The following is a 26,616-nucleotide window of genomic DNA, read 5'->3' on the forward strand; positions in this document are numbered from 1 at the left end:
AGATTACTATATGTCTATCAAATGGCCAAGCACAATCCCAACAGCCAATTTAAATCTAATGGTTGAACTAATCATTCCTAAGTGAAGATTTTATTTTAAGTGTGAAAAGCTAAAAATAGGTTACAACAAAAAGAAAAATAAATTACACAGAATAGCCATTATAGAAATGTGTGCAATTTCTCCCTTTAAAAAATAACACCTTAAAAATTTTTTATAAAGTTTTAAAAAACAGTTAAAATGCATTTTCAATTATTGTCATGCAATGACTTTATCTTTGCCAAATCAACTGAAACATTGTTCAAGTATGAGATTCACAATTAATTATAAAATACAAATTCAGTTTTACTCCTTTGAAGTAACCATTATTTTTAGAAAGAAGCTTATGGATCTGGAATGTAAAACATGGTAGAAGATGTCAAACAGCTTAACATTTAGTGTTGGTATCAAAGAGACAAAAGTGAAATTACAATAGTGTTCCTGTGTCACTAGCTATAATCAAAGGTGAAGGTGTATAACAATGGATAGCAAGTATAGTGAATTAGAAACTCTTAAGGATGATACTTAGTATTCTCTTGAACTTTTATGTAGGTATTATAAAATGGAAGAAAGCTTATACAAGGAATATATACACATTCTCTTATCTGTAATTCTGAATTTCAATGTCTGAGAAAAAATTTTTTTTCATTTTGTTTGTTTTGTTTTTGTTTGTCTGTTTTATAACCTGCTTGGCAGGGAAGCCTGACCTAAACAGAGGAAGGCAACCTAAAATCGTTATGTATGTCACTTTCTAGCATGGTCATTCACATGTTCTGTTGAGGAAAGGTCAAATATACCCTTGCCCCTACTGTCAGTGTTACTTGTATATTATGCATCTTTCTAATTCTGAGAAACTTTGAAATTTGAACCATATCCTATCCCAAGTGTTTTAAGAAGGGAGGGTAGATCTATATTCGAGTAATTAATAAGGAGGCAAGTTATCTAAAGCAAAAGTTGCATCACCTTAAATCAAAAGAAGATGCTATTTTTAGATGTTAAAAATACAACTATACTTATTTATTCTGTTCATATATCCAATTGAAGTATGTCCTTTTAAAGAAGCCAGTTATTCCAACAGTCTTACCATTGATATCATTAGAAATTTTTGTTGTTTTTTGTTTGTTCATTTGTGTGTTTGAGGAGTTTATTTTGCGCCTGGGTGTGATTGTCTTTGATAAGGAGTAATTTCTATCCAGGAAGAGAGGATGTAAACTAGGAAATTAGCTAAAATATATTTAGATGACATTTCAATGAAAAATGAAAGTTATCAATTTGGCTAATGATTTTGGAACTTAAAAAAGAGCTAAATAAAGGAAGACATAAGACTGATTTTTACATTTAATGTGTAAAATGTTTTTTATCTATGTATCATAACAAAGCTAAAATGTTTCCAAAATGTTTAGTCACTAACTATTGAACTTTATCATGTCAGACACAATCATTTCATTGCAAGCATTCATACAGATATGTTTAAATATTTATTTTTCTAATTAGAAAGTAAGAACCTATATTTGCTGATGTTGAGTAAGAAGCCAGAATTCATTGGTATATTATTTTTATTATTTTGAAAATGATTATTTGCTAACAGTCCTTCTCCATGGTAATTCCAATGACTCTTCATCCTAAATATTTGAAATTTGGGATTAATACTTTACCTATTATATAGGCACAATTATATATAATTACATATATTTGTGTGTGTTTAAGATGACCTATGCCAATTTCTTTGTTCAGCAATTATTAGATTCTTTTGGTAAACATCTGTCTGTAAACCCTGATGCTTAAATGTAGAAAGAACCACATGATTCTTGTGGAGTGCATTAGCTCTGTATCTCTTGACTACCATTACTTTTAAGATTTAAAATTAAGTTTCACAATCAAATATTCAGTTTCTATTACTTTGAGTACTCACATATCCACTTTTGAATTGTGGGCTTCTGATTACATTATGTCAAATGCTTATGTCCTCATCTTAAAAGTCTAGAACAGTGGTTTTTCAGCAAGGGGCATACAACCCTATTAGGATGCATTTTTAAATCTATCTTGGAGTTTCAGATGTCATAATGACTTGGAAGAACTCTTGACATTTTGTGCAGGAGAAAAAGCAGAGAGAGATTTTGCTTTCTCTAGTTCTTGAAAATTCAAAAATGCTGTTTCTATACTGACTATACCACATTGTTTCCATTCACTTCTTCTGGGACTCCCAATTATAGACTTTCTAATTCTATTCTTTTTATCTCTTTCTGTCTCCTTTCTGTTTTCCATCGCCTTTGCCTTGCTACTTTATTTTAGGCAATTTATTTTTCTTTATCTTCCTGTATATTATTTTTCTCTTGAGCAGTGTTTAATCTCGTACTTCTTTTTTAAAATAAATTTGTGTAAATTTATAGGCTTACTGTTTAGTAGTTCCATTTACTTTTTTAAAAATGTTTGTTTATTTTTGAGAGAGAGAGAGAGAGCGAGCGAGCACGCACAAGCAAGGGAAGGGCAGAGAGAGACTAGGAGACCCAGAACCTGAAGCAGGCCCTAGGCTCCAAGCTGTCAGTGTGGAGCCCGACACAGGCTTGAAACCATGAACCATGAGATCATGACCTGAGCCTTAGGCCAATGCTTAACCAACTGAGCCACCGAGGTGTCCCTATTTGCTCTTATCTTTCTGATTCATATATTAAAATATCTTTTTAAATTGTCTGTTTTTGTGACTTTACCCCTTATGTTTTTAAACATTTCATAAATGCTATTTTACATTCCTTATCCAACAATTATTATACCTTAAGTCTTTGGTAATCTAAGTTTTATTATTGTTATTATTATTATTTTATTATTATTATTAATGTTAACACCTAGTCATGGTGGCTTGTTTTTTTGTGTGTATTCCTGATCTTTAATTGTGCCTTCATTTTTTTTTTTTGCTGTTGTTTTAGTTTTTGTTTTAGCATTATCTCTTTGTAACTGTTAGAACTGTTGGAGTTCTGATGCCTAAATGGGAAATTTGAAAAGCATTCCTGCAGACTGGATTTGCTTTTGCTTCTTTCAAAAAGTAGCAGGTGACAGGTAGCACTCATCTGGGACCACGTCAGCTCTCTTCCATAGTTTGGATTTTGCTATAGGAGCTTTCTTCTCTCAGTGTTGCTTAAGAATTAGTACTTCCAGTAATATCTATTCTCAGACTAATTTCCCTTGATGTGTAGGTCTTGGCTAATCATTTTTATTGCAGTACAGCCCTTCCAGTGTTTACCTAAATTATTTCAAATGATCAGTCTCACACAAAGAATATCTCGTGCATGATGTGATTGTTCTACACTGTCAGAAACTCAGAGACCACGCAGCCACAACGCTGGTAACAGACATTAGATGTTTAAGTACTCCCTTCCATGGTCTCCAGTTCTGTGATTCCTCTCTGACTGGCCAAAGGACGCAAATTATTTTTGCTGTAATTTTAAGAATTCTGTTGGGCTAAAAAGCATTATTATAATACCTCATAAATTATGACTCGGGAAAAGCTTCTTTGAAATAGAGAAAAGTAGTGAAGACAGGAGCTCCTTGAGTTTCTTTTTTAATGAAATTTTAAATGAAAAAAAACATTAATTATAAAGGAGCTCTAGGCTAAAGTACAGACGCATATATTGTAAAGAAATACTATATAAATCTGCACAGATGGTCTCTCTAAGAACTCTCAAACTGTAAACTGTATTTATATACATCATCTTCAAGAAGACACTGTGTTCCCTATATCTTAATTTAGTTTATGTTACATTTTCAGCATGTTTCTCACTTGCAGAGGTCTCTGGGGATAATAACTGTATACAGCCATTCAGATTTCATGGTGATCGCAAACTATTTTTCCCATCCCTACTCCACCATATATTATGTTACCTATCTCAAACTGTAATTAAGATATATAGCATAAAGTATTTCAATTTTATATTTTTACTACTATATCAATATGTATCTTCTTAAATATCATTTTCACATCAAGTATCTAGCTCATATTCTAAGACTAAAGTGGACAAAGGCAGCTAGCCAATATAGGTTTCCACAAATTCACTTTATCTTCATCAGCAGGAATAGCAATGGAAAATAAAAGATGAAATGTTATTCCAAAACCTGAGGGCAATTATAAAATCAACAAAATTTATCAGAATATTTGTGTTTATAGATTTTAAAGACTCTTAATTCACCCTTGCCTATTGGTGAGTGGAATATATCATACAGGAATTACAAGAACTATAATAGGGTAAAAAACGTAGGAACTAATAGGGTAAATTATATTTTTAATTAGGGCTGTACCTGCCTGTTAAAACCATTCTCTAATAAATTAACATGTTCAATATGCCCATTACAAATGGCATTTGCACTTATACATCATAACGTGAAGTAAAAGTATTTTCATTTCACTCACCATGTGCTTATAGCAAAATGACATGGGACCATGTTATGGACCATTGTGTGAGAGTTTACTTGAAAACTGTTTTATACCTTAGCTAATATAACAAGTATAGCATCCCATAATTAAAGTTTTATTCTTATACTTATTTTTTACCACTAAAATATTTTTTTCATAAAATAAATAAAGGTCCAAAAAATATACAGAAGACATCTAGGCATTTCACTGAAGTAAGTAGACTGTAACCTATTGAATGGTGTATAGTGCACCTAAAATTGCTTGTAATTATTTCTCCTTCCCTTTTTTGTTTGCTAATGGATTTACTGGGGTTGAAATGATATAGTGAGTAGATTATAATATTCATAATTCCTACATCAATTTACTAGTCCCCCTCCACTAATCGTCTCATCTTACTGTGTTTCTTGGCTCTAGATATCACTCCCTTAAAACACGTGAAAAAGTAATGTATTATATTATCATAATTACCCCAACTTTAATCATTCTTTCGTTCTGGGAATTTCCTTGTGGGAAAGAATTAGTTGTCATGAATGAGATGGTATATATAAAAATGTAGGATAATCTGCTCCTACTTTTGAGACTGAAAAATAGGAGAGAATATAGCCCTTTCTTTAGATGATCAGTCTGAGAAGTCTTCTGAAATATAAGGCTAAAGTCTTTGGGCTTTAAGTGGAACAGCTAAAATTGGTTATTATTTTTTTCAACGTAGTTTACTTCATCCCAATCATTAAACACTGTGATAGGCATTGGAAATATATTGATATAGGTAGGTAGATATAGATAGATATGGATATAGATAGATATATAAATACACACACACACACACACACACACACACACACACATACACATAAACATATATAATCTTCCTTCAGAATTAGAAAGGGGGACTTCTGTGTCCTTTGATATTTGACATTGTTTGGGTTTTGGTAGTTTGTGTCTTTCAAGGAATAAGTCTTATTCATCTCAGTTATCAAATTCAGATTTGAGGGCCTGAAACTGTTCATCTTATTCTCTTATTATCATGATAATACCCATGGACTCAGTAGTGATTCTCTGTCTTTCATTTCTGAAACTGGCAATTTGTGTCTTCCCTTTTTTATCTTGGTTACTCTGGCTAGATTTTTATTAATTTTATTGATGTTTTCAAAGAATCAGCCTTTGATTTTATTGATTTTTTTCTATTTCATGCTTTTCAATCTCATTCATTGGGCTCTAATTTTAATTATTTCTTTTAGTCTTCTAGCTTCAGGATTAAATTATGTTTTTTTTTTCCTTCTAGTTCCTTAAGGTAAAAGCATAGAGTGTTTTTTATTAATTTTAGAGTGTTTTTCTTTTCCAATATATGAATTGAATGCTATGATGGAGGGAGCACCCAAATATATAAACCAATTAATAACAAACGCCAAGAAACTTATTGATAATAATACAATAATAGTAGGGGATATTAATACCCCACTTACATCAATGGGCATATCATTTAAGCAGAAAATCAACAAGGAAACAATGGCTTTGAATGACACACTGGACTGGATGGACTTAACAGATGTATTCAGAACATTTCATCCTAAAGCAATAGAACATACATTCTTTTCAAGTGCACATGGAGCATTCTCCAGAATAAACCACAAACTGGGTCACAAATCAACCCTCAACAAGTACAAAAAGATTGAAATCAGAAAATGCATATTTTCTGACCACAACACTATGAAACTTGAAGTCAACAACAAGAAAAAAATTGGAAAGATCACAAATACATGGAGGTTAAGAACATCCTACTGAAAAATGGATAGGTTAATTAGTAAATTGAAGAAGAAAAAAATGTGGAAGCAAATGAAAATGAAAACCTGACAGTCCAAAATCTTTGGGATGCAGCAAAATTGGTCCTAAGAGGGAAGTATATTTCAATACAGGCTACCTCAAGAAGCAAGAAGCAAGTCTTAAATACACAACCTAACTTTGCATGTAAAGGAGCTAGAAAAGGAACAGTAAATAAAGTCAAAAGACAGCAGAAGATGGGAAATAATAAAGATTAGAGCAGAAATAAATGATATAAAAACAAACAAAATTGAAACAGTTATCAAAAATATCCCAAAAACACAAGTACAAGGCCAGATGGCTTCCCAGGGGAATTCTACCAGACATTTAAGGAAAAGTTAATACATATTCTTCTCAAACTGTTCCAAAAAAAAAAAAAAAAAAGAAATGGAAGGAGAACTGCCAAATTCATTCCACAAGGCCAGCATTACCTCTATTCCCAAGACACAGACCCCCACTAAAAAGGAGAATTACGGGCCAACATCCCTGGTGAAGATGGATGCAAAATATCTCAACAAGATGCTAGAAAGTCAGTCCACAGTACATTAAAAGAATTATTCACCATGATCAAGTGGGATTTATTTCCGGGCTGTAGGGGTGATTTAATATTCACAAATCAATCAACATGATACACTACATTAATAAAAGAAAGGATAAGAATCATATGATCCTCTCAATAGATGCAGAAAAAGCATTTGACAAAATACAGCATCCATTCTTAATAAAAACCATCAACAAAGTAAGAATAGATGGAATATACCACAACATCATAAAGGCCATATACAAAAGACCCACAGCTAGTATCATCCTCAATGGGGAAAGACTGAGAGCTATTCCCCTGTGGTCAGGAACAAAACAGGGATGTCCACTCTCACCATTACTGTTTAACATAGTCCTGAAAGTCTTAGTCTCAGCAGTCAGACAACAAAAAGAAATAAAAGGCATCCAGCTCAGCAACAAACAAGTCTAATTTTCACTATTTACAGATGATACGATACTCTCTGTAGAAAACCCAAAAGACTCTGCCAAAAAAATTTCTAGAATACATGAATTCTGCAGACTCGCAGAATATAAGATCAATGTATAGAAATCTGTTGCATTTCTATACACAAATAGTGAATCAACAGAAAAATATATCAAAGAATCAATTCCATTTACAATTGCACCAAAAACTGTAAGATACCTAGGAATAAACCTTACAAAAGAGATGAAAAGTCTGTTCTTTGAAAACTATAGAAAAGTTATGAAAGAAATTGAAGAGGAACACAAAAATAAATGGAAAAGCATTCCATTCTCATGGATTGGAAGAAACAAAAATTGTTAAAATATTTATACTACCCAAAGCAATTGATACATTTACTGAAATCCCTATCAAAATACCACCAGCATTTTTCACAGAGCGAGAGCGAACAATTCTAAAATTTTTATGGAACCACAAAAGACCCTGAGTAGCCAAAGAAATCCTGAAAAAGAAAAGCAAAGCTGGAGGCATCATGATTCTGGACTTCAAGCTATATTACAAAGCTATAGTCATCAAGACAGTATTGTACTCCCACAAGAACAGACACATAGATCAATGGAACAGAGTATAAAACCCAGAAATGTCCCCACAACTATATGGTCAACTAATCTTTGACAAAGGAGGAAAGAATATCCAATGGAAAAAAGACAGCCTTTTCAACAAATGGTGTTGGGAAAACTGGACAGCAACATGCAGAAGAATGAAACTGGACTACTCCCTTAAATTCAAAATGGATGAAAGTTCTAAATATGAGGCAGGAAGCCATCAAAATCCTAGAGGAGAATACATGCAGCAACCTCTTTGACCTCAGCCCTAGTAACTTCTTATTACATATGTCTCTGGAGGCAAAGAAAGCAAAAGCAAAAATGAAGTATTTGGACCTCATCAATATAAAAAACTTCTACACAGTGAAGGAACCAATCAACAAAAATAAAAGGCAGCCTACAGAATGGGAGAAGATATTTGCAAATGACATATCTGATAAGGGGTTACTATCCAAAATCTATGAGGAACTTATCAAACTCAGCACCCAAAACATAAATAATCCGGTTAAGAAATGGGCAAAAAAACATGAATAGACGTTTTCCAAAGAAACATACAAATGGCTAATAGACATATGAAAAAGATGTTCAGCATCACTCATCATCAGGGAAATACATATCAAAACCACAGTGAGATACCACCTCACGCATGTCAAAATGGCTAAAATTAACAGTACAGGAAACAATAGATGTTGGCAAGAATGAGGAGAAATGGTAACCCTCTTACACCATTGGTGGGAATGCAAACTTGTGCAGCCACTTTGGAGAACAGTATGAAAGTTCCCCAAAAAGTTAAAAACAGAACTACCCTATGATCCAGCATTTGTACTACTAGGTATTTACCCAAAGGATACAAAAATACAAAGGGGTATATGCACCTTGATGTTAATAGCAGCATTATCAACAATAGCCAAACCAGATGTCCATCAGGCTGATGAATGCATAAAGAAGATGTGTTGTGTGTGTGCGTGTGTGTGTGTGTGCACGCGCATATGTGTGTGTGTAGAATATGACTCAGCCATCAAAAAAGAATGAAATTTTGCTATTTGCGATGATGTGGATGGAGCCAAGGGAAATAAATCAGAGAAAGACAAATACCATGTGATTTCACTTTTATGTGGAATTTAAGAAATAAAACAGATGAACATACTGTGGGGAGAGAAAAAGAGGGAGACAAACCATAAGAACATTTAACCATAGAGAAGAAACTAAGGGTTGATAGATGGAGGTGGGTGGGAGATGGGCTAAATGGGTGATGGGTGTTAAGGAGGGCACTTGTGATGAGCACTGGTTGTTATATGTAAGTGATGAATTACTAAATTATACACCTGAAACCAATATTACAATATATGTTAACTAACTCAAAGTTAAATAGAAATTTGAAAAAGAAAAAAAGGAATGCTAACAAAAGGCTATTTTTATGGAGAACACTTTGGATGTATTTTGCAGTGGTTATCTTTCCTCTCTCTGTTCCAGAGCCATGAGGGAATCTTTCTCGACTCTTTATCATCAGAACCTAGTAGAGTTCTTAGGGGTAAAATCCACGAAATTGTTAGGGTTGACTATGGCTGCAGCCCCCAGGAGGCTTTTAGCCTCATGTTGGTCCATAGTCCTCTAGCAATTCACTCAGATTAAGGTATGCATCCCTCTAGTTCATGGCTCCAAGTAAGCATATCTTGACTGTAACTCTGGATTCGCCTGCTTCCAGATTTCCCAGTGACAATTTACCTTGAGATCTCAGTTTTTTGACTAATCAAAGAAAAGTCATTGATTGTTTTCAATCAGCAGTTTTCTTGTAAGGATGGGAGTGACAGATTCAAAGCTCTTTTACATGTTGTAGCTCCTTCTATTCAATTTTAACCTATTTATTAATTATTTTGTTAATACCATATTTGTAGGAACACAATGTATGACCTGTCAATATAGAAACTGGAAAGAAATGTATCCTCCTACAAGGAGATGATACTACTTAATAATTATGAACTGAAAATGGTCTTAATGGGCAATTGATCTTGGAATTAAATACAATCAGATACAAGTAGCCATGTTTTAAGGCTTATTACTCAGAAATTCACTTTTCTGTTCATTAGAGAAAATCTAAAATCACGTCCTTAAAATAGTATTCTGATAAATATCTTAATATTTTAATTTTAAAACCAAACTTATACATGTGTGTGGTAATAAATCAAATAATGAAGGAGAGATTTCTTCCCTGTTGGGTCCTTGTCTTCTATTTCACTTCTTAGTTTTACAGCTCTGCTTTATTTTGACTCCCTAATTTCACAAGAGAATGTCAAATGTATCCTCAGTTTGATCAATTGCTAAACATAGCTCTACATTTGAAGGCAGTGTAGTCTCACATTGTCTTGAATAGTGTACAAAAGCTCAGCTGAAAGAAACAAAATTTATGAAGGATTTTCTAAAGAGTATCAATTCATCTTTTTCTCTCCATATCTGTAACATTGATCTCTTGCTTAACCCAAACTATCATGAGTGCAATATGTAAACAATGTTAGATAGGTATCCAGGAGAACTTCTTTCACTGTTTTGTATTTTGGTGAGATGTCATCAACTGTGTTGGGGGTTAGTGACCAGAAATAATACAACAAATCACATGGCTGTGGTCCTAAAATGATGCTTTTGAGGATGACCATTATGTTGCCTAATATCTTCTTCCTGAGGGCCAGATGAGAAATTATTTTTATCAGGACATTTTTTGAATCTCAAAAATTTGGTTTGGTTTCATCATATTTATACAGAGCCTATTCTGATGGCCTTTTCCACCTGGCTCCCATTACTGTGAAGATTGAAGTCAAATTTATACATTTGAAATCTATCAAGTATGTACACTCATAATTTCCAGTTCATTACCAGTCTCAATCAAGTCTTTACCTATTCTGCTGATATTTGCAAGTTTTTAAAATTGTGTTATTTTTAAAAGATATTTTGTCCAGCATTACTTCAAATTATAATCTAAAAAGCAGATAGATGTTCAAAAGTAATTTTAGTACATGTCAAGCATGGTAACTACTAAAATCTAAAATAGATGTATGTAATAAATATGGCAGGAGAAAAAAAAAGACAGAAATAATCCCACTTGTTTTAGAGAAAGCCTGGGGAGGGTTTAAACTGGAGAAGAATCTTAACAAATGAATAGGTTTCATAGGGCTGAAGAGGAAGGTGGGACATTTCTACCAAGCGTACATTTCCACCAAGGACACAATGAATGATAAAGGGAAGCACAAGTAAGAAAGTATTTATTAATTTTTTATTATGCCAGAAGCAACTGTGTAAATGGGAGAATAGCCCTAGTACAGCATGAACTGAAAAGGGGTCCATTTCCTTCTGAAGAATCACATCTAGCATAGCTCTCAGCCCACTGTGCTTGGTTGAACAAAAGCTGAATCATAGGAGATTTTGAAACCATTTAGCTTGACATATTGAAACAGCAGTGTGGGACACTTAGTTCCACTCTGAAACATAACAAATAGTCATATCTAATGAGAATTGTTGAAGTTTCTTTATTGCTAGTGATAGAAATCTGAAAATGCTCAAATTAAAGTTGGTTTGGTTACTGGTTTCTTGAAGTATTGCTGAAGTCCTGTTTTATTTGGTCTTGAACTACTACCAGTTGTGGAGGAAATAGTAAAGAAACAAATTTTTAAAAAAGATAAAAAGCTGATAGCATCTTTAATTAGCTCCTCTTGTATTCTTTCCACAATGTATTATAAAAGCTTGTCCATTGTTAGACAAGATAAAGCTTTAAAAACTCAATTCTAGAACATTTTAGCATACAAAAGTGATGAATCCATGACTAGTGGGTAATCCTTCCTTTCTAAGATGGAAATATCTTCTAAGACAAGGTTGGCATAGTGTGCAGATAGAGATCAGTACAATTTGAAGAACTGGTCATTTGTCACTTGTCAAGTAATGTACATATTGACATACATTAACTCATGTAATTCTCACCTATAATTCTGAGAGTGTGAAATGAGTAATTCTGATTTATAGGTAGAGAAATGGATCCCGAGAAGAGAAGTGATTTGCTTGGCATCACACAGCTGGTGGGTGGTAGAACAGTGATTTGAACCTTCTTCAGCTAACTCATTTTCCAAAGAAGTTACACCTGGAACCCAGGATGTTCAATCACATGCCCGTAATGAGTGACAGAGCCAAGCTCAATGCTTTGATCAGATGATTTGCTATCATGGAAGACTTGAGAACAGATTTGAATACAGGATCCATGGGTTTGGTGTCTCTATTATTGTTACTATCTGGAAAGAGAAACTGACTTTAGCTATCTTAAGCAAAAAAAAGAAAATCTTGTTAGAATGAGAAATGACTTGCCAATAACTAGTAGACCATTTTGCATTTGATCTTAAATATTTAATTGACGTTAGGTGCTCCTGAGTGAGTGGCTAAGTCAGTTAAGAATCTGGCTGATCTCGCAGTTGGTGAGATCAAGCCCTATGTCGATCTATGCTGTCAGTGCAGAGCCTGCTTGGGATTCTCTCTCTCACTCTCTCTCTCTGACCTTCTCCTACTCCCTCTCTCTCTCTCCCCCACTCTCGCTCTCTTTTAAATAAACATTTAAGAAAAAAATTGATGTTAAAAAAAACCTATTCAAAGTAATTGAAAGGAAGTATGTTTAAACCTAATTGATTAGTGTTCTCTTTCTAATTTGGCTTTCTTTTATTTCTTTCTAGAGTATCCGATTGTTGTTCAGCTATTCTTTATGTGATTGTGTGTGTTTGCCACTTTCTTTTTTACAGTTTTGGAATGTCAGTGGGTTGAGTGACAGAAAAATTGTGACATAAAAGAGGGTAGAATCATAAACATCTGTTATCAAGTTTTTAATTTAGTATCATACCATTATAATTTTATGTATTCTGAATTAGGTAAGGAAATCATTGTTTCCCTTCCACTTCCTGATGACCTGTCTGAAAAAACTCTTTTTTTCTTTTCTTTTTTTTTTAAATTTATTATTGAGAGACAGAGCATGAGCATGGGAGGGGCAGAGAGAGGAGGAGACACAGAATCCAAAGCAGGCTCCAGGCTCTGAGCTGTTAGCACAGAGCTCAATTCGGGGCTCAAACTCACAAACTGCGAGATCATGACCTGAGCCGAAGTCGGACACTTAACCGACTGAGCCACCCAGGCAGCCCTTATTTTCTTAACATGTAAAATGTTTTCCCCAGAAAACATTTCATTTTCCACATCCATTTTCCCTCTCAAAAAAAAATAGCACACAATATTTACAGTATACAAAAAAATGAAAAATAAACATATATAAAAAAAATACTTGGATCTACCACGTAGCTTAGAACACAGCATTAGCAATAGAGTTGAAACTAGCCCTGGGCATTTCTCTCCTATCTCACATATTCCCCTTCCTCTGGATTCAATTTTGTCCCACATTAGTCCCAAATTTTGTGGTTACTAGGACCATGAATTAATATACACTTTTATGTTGTGTGTGTCTCAATACAGTCTGTAAAATTGTCCACATTTGTTCTACTAAATGAATCTTCTCATCACAGTGTCTATGAGCACCTATGTACTACCCTCTCTGCTGGAACTTATATTAAAGATTCTTTTGTCAATACGAATAATCTAAAACAAGACCTAGTGAAGATTTTAACTTTCACTATTTATTAGTGGACTCCTGCATCTTTTTTGTTTTTACTAACCATACTTGTTTCTCCTCATCTCAATTGTCTATTCATATTTCTGATATTTTCTAATGTAAATTTTAAAACTGTTTTTATAGAAATCTTTTTAAAAAATTATTTATATTTTAGTCATTGTTACTGTATATACTGCAGATCTTTCCTTTGGGCTATGACTTGTCTTTTCATCTCTCCATGGTGGTTTTAGATAAATAGTTTTCTTGTTATTGTTATTTTGATAATGCATTTTTTCAGTTTTAATAAAATTAACTATATCAGTCAGTTCTTCTATAGCATATGTTCTTTTGCATCGGTTTTAAAAAGGCTATATCAAAAGATAATGATTATATCTAAAATATTTTAAAGTATTGCTTTTCATATTTGAGGTTTTCATGCACACAAAATTGATTTGTATGATACTGTGAGATAGTGTGAAGGGGGAAGACTCAGTATAGCTTTTTTTTTCCTATGTGAATATCCAATTATTCCAGGATCATTTGTCATAGAGACTATCATTTCTAGAGTAATTGCAACACCACCTCTGTCATGTATCAAGTTCCCTCTCCTGTGTAGGTCTGCTTCAGGACCCCAGTTCTGTTCCACTGGTTGGATTCTTTTCACATACATGTTCATTTTCCTGTCAGATGATTTCTGTTCGGGCATTTATCCTTTCTAATGTTATCCATTTGAACTTCTTACTTTCCTCTATAAATATTTCATATAACTTTTGTACAGTGGGTTTACGTAGTAATCTCCGTTTTTATTTTATGATCCTGTTTTCTGTTAGATTTTGCATTTTAATTTTTACTCACACTTTATGAGACCACTGACTCTTTAAATGCTATTTTTATGGGGACAAACCCATACTGTTCATGAGGATTTAGCTTGTAAATGTTGCCCCCATAACCTGGGACCCATTATTAATTCCAGTTATTTAAATTAATTTAATTAAAAATAAAACTAAATTCCTTTTCTATTAAAAACAATTAGCATACTCCAAAGCCTATATTCTTGATTATTTTTGGAAATTAATGGCAATTAGACATGCTGTAAAGTTTAAACATTTACAATAAATTAGGCAACATCACTGCGGCAAAAGGAAGTCTAAGATAAAGTGTTAATTATCTCCAAAGAGATAGAATAGCATTTTTATGATAGCGATTTGCATCTGACTAATATAATTGAATTTTGTATCTCAACCATCTCTTGAATTAAAGGGAAAACTATCATTTAAAAATTATCACGGCCCTACTGGTAATCCTGATAATCTTCCTATCCCCTGAGATATCTCTAAAAACACTGGAAAATAGAACTTTCTTCAAATACGTTTCTGTGATGCTACTGAAGCTGATTATAAAAGAAAAAATAGGTTTATAAACTTTTGGTATTTTTGTCCCTATATTATTAATAAGGCATTACTTTTATCTAAAGAGTAAATGCAAGATTATGCAATTCTATAACATCAATGATAATAATTAGTCAAAGACACTAAACTTGGGGGCACCTGGATGGCTCAGTCAGAGCATCCAACTCTTGATCTCAGCTTGGGTCTTGATCTCAGAGTTGTGGTTTAAGCCCTGAACATGCTCTTCACTGGGCATGAAGACTACTTAAATAAATTAAGTAAGTAAGTAAGTAAGTAAAACAAAGAGGGTATAGGTATACTTGTAGCTAGAGCTGTGGCGAGTATCATGTTTTTTAGCAATCTCATAACTTCCCTTACCTGAATCCTCTGCCTGCCTAGGTAACTGAACAAGTAGGGTATTGATCAGTGGAATATTGACTGCAATAAAAACCAAGAAATCTGGATCCAGACCCTATTATTCTCTGAGTGAGGCAAAATACACTTAATAATTTAAATTGAGTCTTAGTATCCTCTAAGATATAATGAAGACCTATAAATGAATAAAATAATTGTTATGAATGTCAAAATATCTAATATTAACAAATATTTCAAATGTAAACACTGTATGTTTAAAAGACAATAAATAATAAATATATCAATAAATGCAAATCATGGTAATTAATAATACCAATATATAGTAGTACCTAATCATTATCTGCCAAATGTGGGAATGATGACCAAGGGAACTATGTTTGCTTCAATAGTCTTTCTCAAAATTCACTTGAAAACATGAGGAAACATACCTGCAAAGAAGCAAGAAAATTACTTTAGCTGTAGATACCAAGATATTAAGAATACTTACACAGAGGGAGGCATATTATAAGAGACTCCTAAATACAGAGAACAAACTAAAGATTGCCGTAGGGGAAGTGGGTTGGGAGATGGGCTAAATGGGTGATGGGCATTAAGGAGGGCATTTGGTGGGATGAGCACTGGGCGTTTTTAAAGTTTATTTATTGATTTTTTTTTTTTTTAGCAATAGCAGGGGAAGGGAAGAGAGAAAGAGAGAGAGAGAGAGAGAGAGAGAGAGAGAGAGAGAGAGAATCCCAAGCAGATTCTGTGACAACAGTGCAGAGCCAGATGTGGGGCTCAATCTCATGAACCATGAGATCATGACCTGAGCCGAAATACCAAGCACAATGCACTGAACATAGTAACTATTCAATAAGAATAAAAGATACTTTTTTGTTTCTTATATTGCTGTGACCAGCCCTGTTGGTCACTATTTAGTTAAAATTAATAAAAATTAGGGGTGCCTGAGTGGCTCAGTCAGTTGAGCATCCAGCTTCGGCTCAGGTCATGATCTCAAGGTTCGTGAGTTTGAGCTCTGCATTGGGCTCTGTGCTGACAGCTCAGAGCCTGGAGCCTGTTTTGGATTCTGTATCTCCCTCTTTCTCTGCCCCTCCCCTGCTCATGCTCTGTCCCTCTCTGCCTCTCAAAAATAAATAAACATAATAAAAAAATAAAAATTAAAAAACTAATAAAAATTAAAAAATAGTAAATATAATTTAAATAGATGAACTCTGTGAGAAGTTATGGTTTCCTCGATATTTGCAAAGTCTATTCTTACCTTCCCCTCTATCCCTTTGTTTTTCTTCGTAAGGAACTTGCTTTAGAAAAGTAGAAATCACAAAAGGCCACCAGAGAGTGAAGTTAAAATAAATACCTTCCCCTTATTGAAATCTAAGATGTTGTTGGTAATGATTCAATTTATCCTATCCTTCTTAATTTGATTAAACCACTTCCCAGCAAAATGTCTTCCTTTACTGAGCACCCAACTTCACCATGGGTGTGAGACAGAATGAGTGCTGTCCCTCTTTGTCACCAGGTACCAGATACTCAGCAACAGTTCCTCAGGATTTATGAATTCTAGATAAGTAAGCCATAAAAGATATATTTCCCCTTTGATCCATCTTGAAGAGATTTACTCATTCACTTGTACTCCACATAACAAGAGTTGTAGACTCTATATCTTAATTAACATTTTAAAAACAAAAATAATACGAAGTTGGCATTTTCCCATCCTTCTCTGTTTTATAATTGCAGTTCACTTTTTCTTATAACACTCCAGTTCTGCGAATACAGCCAATTGTCTTAAGTAATTAGGTTGTCTATTTTGGGTAAATATGCTACAGTGTGAGAACATGTAAAAGTCTCTGTGTGACTTGATATAAATTGTGTTAATTAAACACACTATTGTTTGAAGCAGTATCTTCTAAAAACAACCACAAGAGATTTGGTTTTCTCCACAGCAATCAGATTCTAGTGCTTGGAAGACTTAAGCCTAATGAGCTCTAGGCACTATCATCAAGTGGAGATTTTAAGTTTCCAATGACCAGGACCCACTGTGGGGCAGAGATGAGGCCAGAGGTCAATTGCAGTTGTCAGTGCCACTCTACAAGACGGTCATCAGTGGAGATAACGCTGAAGACAGAGCTGAGAAAAGAGAAGTAAATGTTTACCCAGTACATACTGCAAATTACAAGTAAGGCCGTGCACTAGATGAAATACCTGACATCTCTTTTATAAGCAGCTCCTTACTGATATAGGGACACATTTTCCCTAAAGATGGCTAACTTGAACTCAAAGTAATTTAGAGGAGGTGACAGGCTAAAGTAAAATAGCTGCATTTGAATGCACATTTGTACAACTCCAGAATACAGCACTTTGGAAGATACCAAGGTGTCCAGTAGGTCAGAAGAAAGGATACAGAAAGCTTGTACAACTGGATGGGACTTTCTTATGGAAAACAATACAAAATTATGAACGGTAAATTAAATGTGGGGCCTGGAGAAGGCACCCATGAAAATAAGTAGCTCTGAAGATTCCTGTTCGAAGTATTGTTGCATGCTAAAACACTGCAAATATTTAGTTGCCTAAATTAATTACTATTATCTTTTGCATTTCTGGGGTATCATAGGGTTGGCTAGGATGTACTTACTTAGCGTTCCTTATGTAGTTAGAATTAGGTGCCAGGCGAGGCTGGAGGCATCCAGGCACTTGATTAGCTAAGCAGCCAAGGTGACTCATTCACATAACTGGCAGTTCAGGCTAGCTGACTGTCTACTCAGTGTTTAGCTGGGGCTGTTGGCCATGATCTTATCTGGGGCTGCATGTGGCTTGTGCCTCTCATTGTATGGCAGCTGGGACCAGAGGTGTTGTATCACAAGACACAGTTTTCCAATAAGGATGGAGCAGATTTTGCCAATCCTTTCAAAAGAGTTTCCCAGAGTTGCAGAATATTGCTTCTGCTGTGTTCTGCTGGGTAAGCAGTCACCAGGCAAGTCTAGATTAAAGAAAAGGGAAATGAACTCCATCTCCCAATGTGGGGGACATGACAGAATCTGTAGCTATCTCCAATCCACCTCTGCCAAGCAGATAGAATCCTACCAAAGAGATTTGTAGAGCACTCTAGACTTTCAACACTGGTAAACCTGAACAGACAAGTGAGTTGGTGTAAATACTGAGGTTTAAAATCACCGACCAAGGCAAATAGGAAATCGTATTACTTTCTGCCTTTCTTTTATCCTGATGCTGATGAAAGAAATAGAGAAAAGGATAAGGATGGAAATGTAAGAGGTTAATCTTTGAATGGAACCCCTGAGGAATGAGAGAATATTTTCAGATAGGGGATTCAAGATTTCCCATCACATTTATTTTATATTACATACAAGGAAACTGGCCAGGGTAAAGGAAGTGAATGGCTCAAAATTACACAAGTTAGTGACATATCAAATTAATTGTGGATTACATAATCTTATAATTAAAGTGTGAAAAATCTTTAACTCTCTTTTTCATAAGAACTACAGTTTTACTTATGTAAATTTACCCAAATTTAAATTTAACCACATGTAAAAAGTTAAGCCTATTGAGAATCTAGGTTTGTAGCTCATCTTAAACTGATCATAATGTAAGCTCCCCAATGAAAAAGAACATGTCTGCTTTACTCAAGTTTGAATCACTGGGATTTAGCACCATGCCAGGCATGTGACATATAAGTACTAAATAAATATTGTTAAATATTATATAATAAATATAATAAATATAAATATTTATAAATAAATATATATTTATTATATATTTATACATATTACTTATTATTATTTATTATATATAAATAAATATAATATATAATAAATATTAAAAATTAATAAAAATAAATTTTCTGAATAAATTCATAAAAATTAGCTTTTACTATTTTGACTTTCCCAAATGCCTTAAATGATAAGGTAACTGTGTATCCAGTGTATATCCCAAATTATCAGTTAAGTTGTACTCTATGTATCTTGTTTCCTGTTTCCTACGTTCTTCCCTGGAAGTCTGCTAGTCTTAGAAGAAAGACATGTGAGGCCAAGCCATTTTCCTTGGTTCACAGACATGCATTCTGAGGCAGATATGTCCCAGTTGACCTGACACCTGTCAGCATGATAATAACTCTATATTATTGTATGTCACTGTTTTGGGGGGTGCTTTATTATGCAACAGTAGCTGACCAATAAAAATATGGGTTTTTCTTTGTTTTTGGTTATTTTTATTGGCTTATTTTTAATTTGTTAAGTTTTTGGTTTAAAAAAATTAATAAAAAGAAATCATCCAAAAAGTTACCATTGAGTTTTGTTTAACACAGAGAATAAATTAATGGCATTATTCCATGCACCAAAATAAAGGACCCAAGAATGTCTAATAACCCAGGGAGTAGGGAAGATTCTTTTTTTTTTCTTAATGTTTTTATTTATTTTTGAGACAGAGAGCATGAGCAGGGGAGGGGCAGAGAGAGAGGGAGACACAGAATCTGAAGCAGGCTCTGAGCTGTCAGCACAAAGTCCAATGCGGGGGTCGAACTCACAGACTGTGAGATCATGACCTGAGCTGAAGTCGGACGCTCAACCAACTGAGCCACCCAGGTGCCCCAGTAGGGAAGATTCTTAAAGCAAGATAGGAAACAGCTAATGACAAATATCCCCCACATTACAATTTATCTTTAGTTTAATCATTGGAAAATGTCTTAAAGTACTTTCTAGGATAATACAGGCAAATAAACTCATGTATTTAGTCTCTTGTTTCTTGTGCCCACCTTCCATTTAAAATCTTATTTAAGTGACAGTGGGAACCATTAAGCTAAATGTGTAACGAGTCTCAGCATAGGTATCTGTGTTTTAAAGTTTTTATATCCAAAGAGTTTCAGAAGGTTTAGGTTTTCACTGAAGTGAACTTAGTAGTGATGTAAGGGAATATGCATTCACATAGTCATATTACTGTCAGGCTACTGAGGATAATTGAAGACTGAGGGCATTTTAGGTAAGAACAGAAAACTTAGTTCCAAGTTTCTGTATCCAAACACACATAGTGTCAATAGTTCAGCAGAATTGAGACCAGCATAGTGGCACCAATCCCCCTAATTCTCAAATATAAAAGCATGTCATGTAGCCTTCACAAGTCTTCTCCAGTCCTAGGTGTATACCAGTAACAGGAAATTCACTGGGGTTTGACGCTTTAGACATTTATGGTTAATAGAGAAAAATAGTAATTATAAGGCAATGTTAGTGGATGGATGTTGATGAGAACAATTAATGCTGTAGATAAAATTAATAAGGGGCTGAGGGTAATAAATCAACATTAAATGTTACATGGAAAAACCAGAAATGTTTCTTGGCAGTATGTAAGGAGACTATCACCTCCTGCAATGAGAAGGCAGGAAAACCTCAGAACCAGTCCCAGGTCATAAACAAAATAGCCGTGAAACTCTAGAGAAGGTTGATTTTAGCCCCAGTAGGTCTGCTACCCCAAAATCAAGACTCTAGTTGGGAAGAAAGAGAACCCTAGAGTGTAAATGTAGGGACATCTGGGTGATGCACTTAAAAGTCTTGAGTTCCCAAGGCCATCAGTGATGAACCACTGTGCTATCCCCAGACTTGAAGGTGATTAGAGATCTTTCTCAGTCTGTCCCGATTACCTTTTTGCCACTACATAGAAGCAACATAATGGAGTAATATAAATGCTTGGCCTTGAAAGGAGAAAAAGCACTGTATCACTGTATACTGAGTAACCTATAGAACTAGCCAATATGTACAGGCAAAATTGGGAGTATATTTATGAGAATGAATTTTGAGACTTCTAGATCAAGGAAGTAAAACACAAAATTGGATATGACTGAGTTTGTTCATGTGGATCCCTTTTCCAGTGTATGAGATTTTACACTCTGCAAAGGACCCTTGGAGATAGCACTAACAAGTGGAAACCAGTGGAACATAGTAAGTGAAATAGAACTACCCCAAACACTGTGACAGATACTACAAGAAGGGATCAGAAGGCTCAGAGAATTAGTTATGCTAGAGTGGGTATATTATGCAAGGGTGGGATACCCAGAATATGACTATGCTCCTTGTAAGCAGTCCATTTACGAAAACAATAAATAATGTATTGGTAGGAGAGACCCCAGCATCACTGCGAAGCCCCTCTGAAGTCCATAGCTGATAGTAAGGGATGTATTTACATGAATCTAGGCTACAGTACAGCAATGGGCATGATAGGCTCACGAAAGGATAGAGGCTAAAATAAAGTTGGGCACAATTGCTTATTGTTGTGAAAAAAAAAAAAAAAAGGAAGTCAAAGAGGAAGTCAGGAATCTGACATAGAGTTCATAGTACATGGTTTTCCCCTCAAAGCTGAAAACGAGTGATTCCATCTTCTACCTCTTAATTACTAACACAAAAGCATAGCATCATTTAGGTCTTTCTTGGTCCCAGAGACAGCATATTCCACACCTGGGAATATTTAGTGCCATATAAAGCTCTAGCTTTGTGTAGGGCCCAGAGGAAGTAAGGGCTTTGAAGCAAGTCTGGGTTGAGTCCAAAAGGTCTTACCATTTGGGCAGTGGACCCCCTGATATTAGAGATATCTGTGTTTGGAAAAGAAACCATGTAGAGTGTATGGCAAGTACCAAAGGAGAATCACAATGTAGACCTCATTGTCTAGAGAAAGTCTATTCCATTTGAAACAGAGAATCATACCCTTTTTAGAAAACTGCTCTTGGTATGCTGATTGGCACTGGTGGAAACAGATTGCTGCATGATGGGGCACAAACTTACTGTGTAAACAGAGCTGCCAGGAGCTGGTTTTTGTCAGACCCACCACATCATACTCTAGGCAGGCCCAGCAGCAATCAGTTTTATTAGATGTAAGTAATATATCGATTACTGAACTAGACCATTGGACTCAAAAAGCCTACACAGGAAGTGGCCTAGGTCCCCATGATATCTACCAGTTTTGCACCGGATCCTCTCCTTCAGATCACATAAGCAACTGTGTGGAAGATCCCTTTGGATTCATGGACAAAGAAGGAAAAAATCCAAGATAGCATATGGATGAAGAAGTCAGTAATTCATGTAAGCTGAAAATGGATGGCACTTGTACTATAGTACAAAGTGCAGAATCCCTAGTGGTTCATCTGGTCATCTACATTTTCCAGAAGGAGATAGGCCTTTAGGTTAAAATTTATATGGATTCATGGGCTGGTTGCTCCAGTGATGATCTCACTGGAAGGAGATCTATTGGAAGATTGGGAGAAGAACGTCTACAGAAGAGGCACATAGATTGACCTATCAGAATGGGCACAAGGTCTGAAGACTCTTGTGTATCACATGTTAATGCTCACCACAGAGATGTACCACAGACAAAGTTTTAGAAAAGCAAATAACAAAATAACTCTGCTATTACAGAGCAGACAGCCTCTGACACTCATACCTGTGTTGGGAAAACTGTGTGATTAACAAGTAACTGTGTTGGTTGAGATGGAGATTAGGCACAAACTCCAAAGCAAGGCATCCCTATTCCCCAAATTGAATTAACTAATTCTGTTACTGTAAGAAATGGAAGTTAACCCTGATGGCACCATCACATGGCATCATTCCTCAAATAGACCAACCAGCCTTTGGCATCAAGTTGACTGCATTAAACACCCTTCCACCATAGAAGATATAGCAATTCATTTTGAGTGAAATAAAAATATGTTTTTGGTATGAGTTTGCATTACCTCCTCACAAGATCTAAACCAGGACTACTCAGTATTCAAGAGCTCACCGAATATTTGATCCATGAACACTGGATCCTGCATAATCAATGGACCCACTCTAGAGTAAAGATCTTCTATCATGTACAGCACACCAGGAAGTTGATGATGGCCTGATACAATGTTGGAATAACCTAATCAATGTACAGTGAGGCATTGGTTTCAAACTGATACCCTACAAAGATGAGACACAATCACATATTCTGAATATGACCTAATTGGAGAATTTGTTGTTTCCTTCCTTGTAATTCTAGGTTATATAGTTAGGTCTTGTCACCAAGATCACAAAAGTGAATTTCAATATAGGTAAATTTTAAAAGGTGAACTTTGTCATTGTGAATACTTTTAAAGAATACCTAGCCAAAATGTAGAATAAAATATGGGCATCTATTTAGCTACACTTGATTATGATTTAGAATAACAGGTCATTACAAATGTGAAGGAAGTCTTCAAAATTATCATATCCGACCCTCTGTTTTTATCAGTGAGCTGAGATCAAGAGTCAGATGCTTAACCAATTGAGCCACCCAAGCACCCCACCCCCCCTAATTATTTTTAAATACTATTTTGACTTGGTTGAGTCACTGATTTGGGAAGCTTTATATAAAAATAAACACTATCCTGTATTATTTTTTCCAACTAATTGTATTTGGTATGCAAGATAACATAGATATATTAGGAAAATAAATTAATAAAAATGGTTATGGATATGGTGGCAAGGAAATTTCTAAAAATAAAATTAATCACTTAAATTGTCAGCTAAGAGGTCCACTTTATCTTTATATTAAGGGCTCAATGTGAAAAAGTAAAGGATAAATAGAATCCCCTAAATATTACTCGAATATCACTTTAAATCAAGGAATAACACAGAAATATTTATTAAGCTGTTCCAAGGGCATATAAACAGAAGAAATTACAAGGTAAAGAAAATTAATTAAAACTTTTTCATAGAAGATTAAATTCAAGAGCTCTTCTAAGACATAGTAATTTATTACTATAATGTCAAGAGAATAGAAGAAGGAGAAGAAAGGAAAAACCTTTTCATCAAAGTGTTAATGGGTATGTGTTGAACTTTTCAAAGCCCAAATTAATCAGCATGGCAACAGTGAGGAGTAGGACAGAAAGGATACAGATCACAGACAGGCATTTTCAAACTTGTAAGGTGTCTTTGGCCAACTTTCAATTTCTCCAGGGAATAAATGATGACATTTTTAGTGACCTAGGGGATGACCTCTACTTCGGTATGTTTTGGAGCCTAACAGAGATGCCGCACACTGGGGCTTCTAGCTGCTTTGTGGCCAATGCATCTCTTGCCTCAGATGTCTTCATTTAAAGGGGGTGGGAGTGTAAATATCTCTTAGAGACCCAAATACTACATTGGATGACAATACTGTATAAATAAATGTGACATGAAGTGAAAAAATGCAAGTACTCTAAGAGAGAGAGAGAGAGAGAGAGAGAGAGAGAGAGCTCATTTGTGGCAGAACTCTTTTAAGTTCTATCCAGAAGCACTTTTGTATCTTTAATTTGAGCCTTGTAAGAATTTAGTAAAGATCACACCTAATATCACACAAAGCCATTAAAAGGTGCATTATTTCAGTAAAATCCTCCAAATCAAATATGTCAAGAACAATAGCCACTTGCAATATACCTAATGCTTACCTGCCTATATTTCTCTTATCCCCGCCCCCAAAGTTCTCATATACGTATGAAAAAATTATATATTATATACAAGATTATATATATCACATATAACTATATATATATACATATATATAACTATCACAATTAACTATATATAATACATTATTTTTAGATTTGAAGGTGAATTCCTTGGATTTTTTTCTAAATTCAGTTGAAATTGATTTGCATATAAGATCATTTTAAAGGCAATCAGCTCCTTGTGGTACAATCAGTTCTGAGGAGAGTAAAATTATTTTAGTCTAAGGTGACATAAAGGTTCATTGATAAGTATGATGAGTTCATCTTTTTTTTTTTTTTAACATCGAGGTTGAAGGGAAAATGATGAAGCGTTAAAAGGATGATTGTACAGGATCCATGGAACTTCATCAGAACATACTACATAACCAAAAACCTCTCACTCCAAAACTAACTTTCTTTCTTTCTTTCTTTCTTTCTTTCTTTCTTTCTTTCTTTCTTTTCTTTCTTTCTTTCTTTCTTTCTTTCTTTCTTTCTTTCTTTCTTTTTCTCCTTTCTTTCTTTTGAGAGAATGAGCATGGGAGGGGAGAATGAGAGAGAGAGGGAGAGAGAGAATTCTAAGCAAAACCTCCATGCTGTCTGCACGGAGCCCAACATGGGGCTCAATCTCACTAAGTATGAGATCATTACCTGAGCTGAAATCAAGAGTTGGACCTTAACCAATTGAGCTATCCAGGCATCCCCCCCCAACTATTTTTTAATTTGATGGAACTAATCTGAGCTATTTCTGTGATGTCATTACTTCGATATATATCCTGGTTAAAAAATATATATAAGTATAAAAGTCAGCTCCTCACACATAATGTTTGTCTATATAGTGTCAAGTATCCAGATATTTGGAAACATATGATGATTGACTGACATTTTAATTTTTCAACTAGAAATTCTGGCAGAATGTTGACCTAGACTTCATCGGAAAAAGCCCTTTTTCCTGAACTAGAATCTTATTTTAGAATGATTGGCATATCTTAAAATTACACATTTTTTGAATTGCCATTTTACTGGGCTGTGAATTTGAAAGAAGAGAATAAAAGAAACTGTCATAAATCTACACACAAACCATTTTAAATGCTTAATATAGAAGTATAAATTTTAACCCTTTTGCGTAATCTTCACTTTGAGGATACTTTCAGATAACAATATATAAAACATTTTCATTGTTATTCTGCACTATTTCCTAGGAATCATAGTTATGAAATTTGTCGCATATGACTTTATTGGAGATTTTCTTATTTAAATTAGGCTGTTACCATTAGATTTAGTTCTGTTGTGAATTGGAGAAAAGAAAATGAGCTTATGTTGAGATACACTCTGCTAGAATGTAACTCCATAGAGTTGGAGTCTGTTTACTTGTCATCACAAACATATCTCAATGCCTAGGACTTTCATAGAATAGGTGCTCAATAGCATTGATCAAGTGAATAAGTGGATAAGAGGAGCATGGTAACTCATAAAGTTTGGATATTGCCTCCTCAAGAGATTCTAAGGCATAGATAAGAGATACATATTTTATAAAATGTCTAAAATTCATAGAATTTATAAAAAAAGAGGTTGCTACAAAGTCAAGTGTATTGATGGGGAGAGCAGGCTAAGAAAAGACAAGGGACATTGGATTGGTGTGTTGGAAGTTGGGTGACTTTGGCCAGAATAGATCCAGGGATGTACTGGGATAAGAAGTCCCATAGGAATGGGACGATGCAAAACCACAAATTTGCAAATAGTAACTGTAATAACTGTCTTAAAGATCTTAATGAAATGAAGAGTAGGGATAGTGAAAGTAAAGGAATAAAACAAAGGTAACTGGAACATGTAAATAGATAAATCACAGGATCCTTGCTGTGGTTGTTAAGAGTCTGTGACAGTTTATTTTATTTATATTTTAATGAGGGGGTGTGAGTTCTTCCTTCCATTTTCTTTCTTTCTTTCTTTCTTT

At 34.6% G+C, this 26,616-nt stretch overlaps 1 long non-coding RNA gene across 2 annotated transcripts in view; it reads right to left on the minus strand.

Moving 5' to 3' along the window:
• The window catches only part of LOC125911675 (uncharacterized), a 59,744-nt gene that overhangs the window by 8,055 nt on the left and 25,073 nt on the right, over positions 1-26,616 (minus strand). Inside the window, exons 2-3 of one of the 2 annotated variants that reach the window (XR_007454409.1) lie at positions 15,541-15,639; positions 11,125-12,096 (exon numbers count right to left, since the gene is read on the minus strand). This is a non-coding gene — a long non-coding RNA (uncharacterized LOC125911675). Of the gene's footprint in view, positions 1-11,124; positions 12,097-15,540; positions 15,640-26,616 lie in introns of those variants that run through there. The other variant, XR_007454408.1, reaches the window with a different exon arrangement.

This window comes from Panthera uncia (assembly GCF_023721935.1).
Source record: "Panthera uncia isolate 11264 chromosome C1 unlocalized genomic scaffold, Puncia_PCG_1.0 HiC_scaffold_3, whole genome shotgun sequence".
NCBI classification, from domain to species: Eukaryota; Metazoa; Chordata; class Mammalia; order Carnivora; family Felidae; genus Panthera; species Panthera uncia.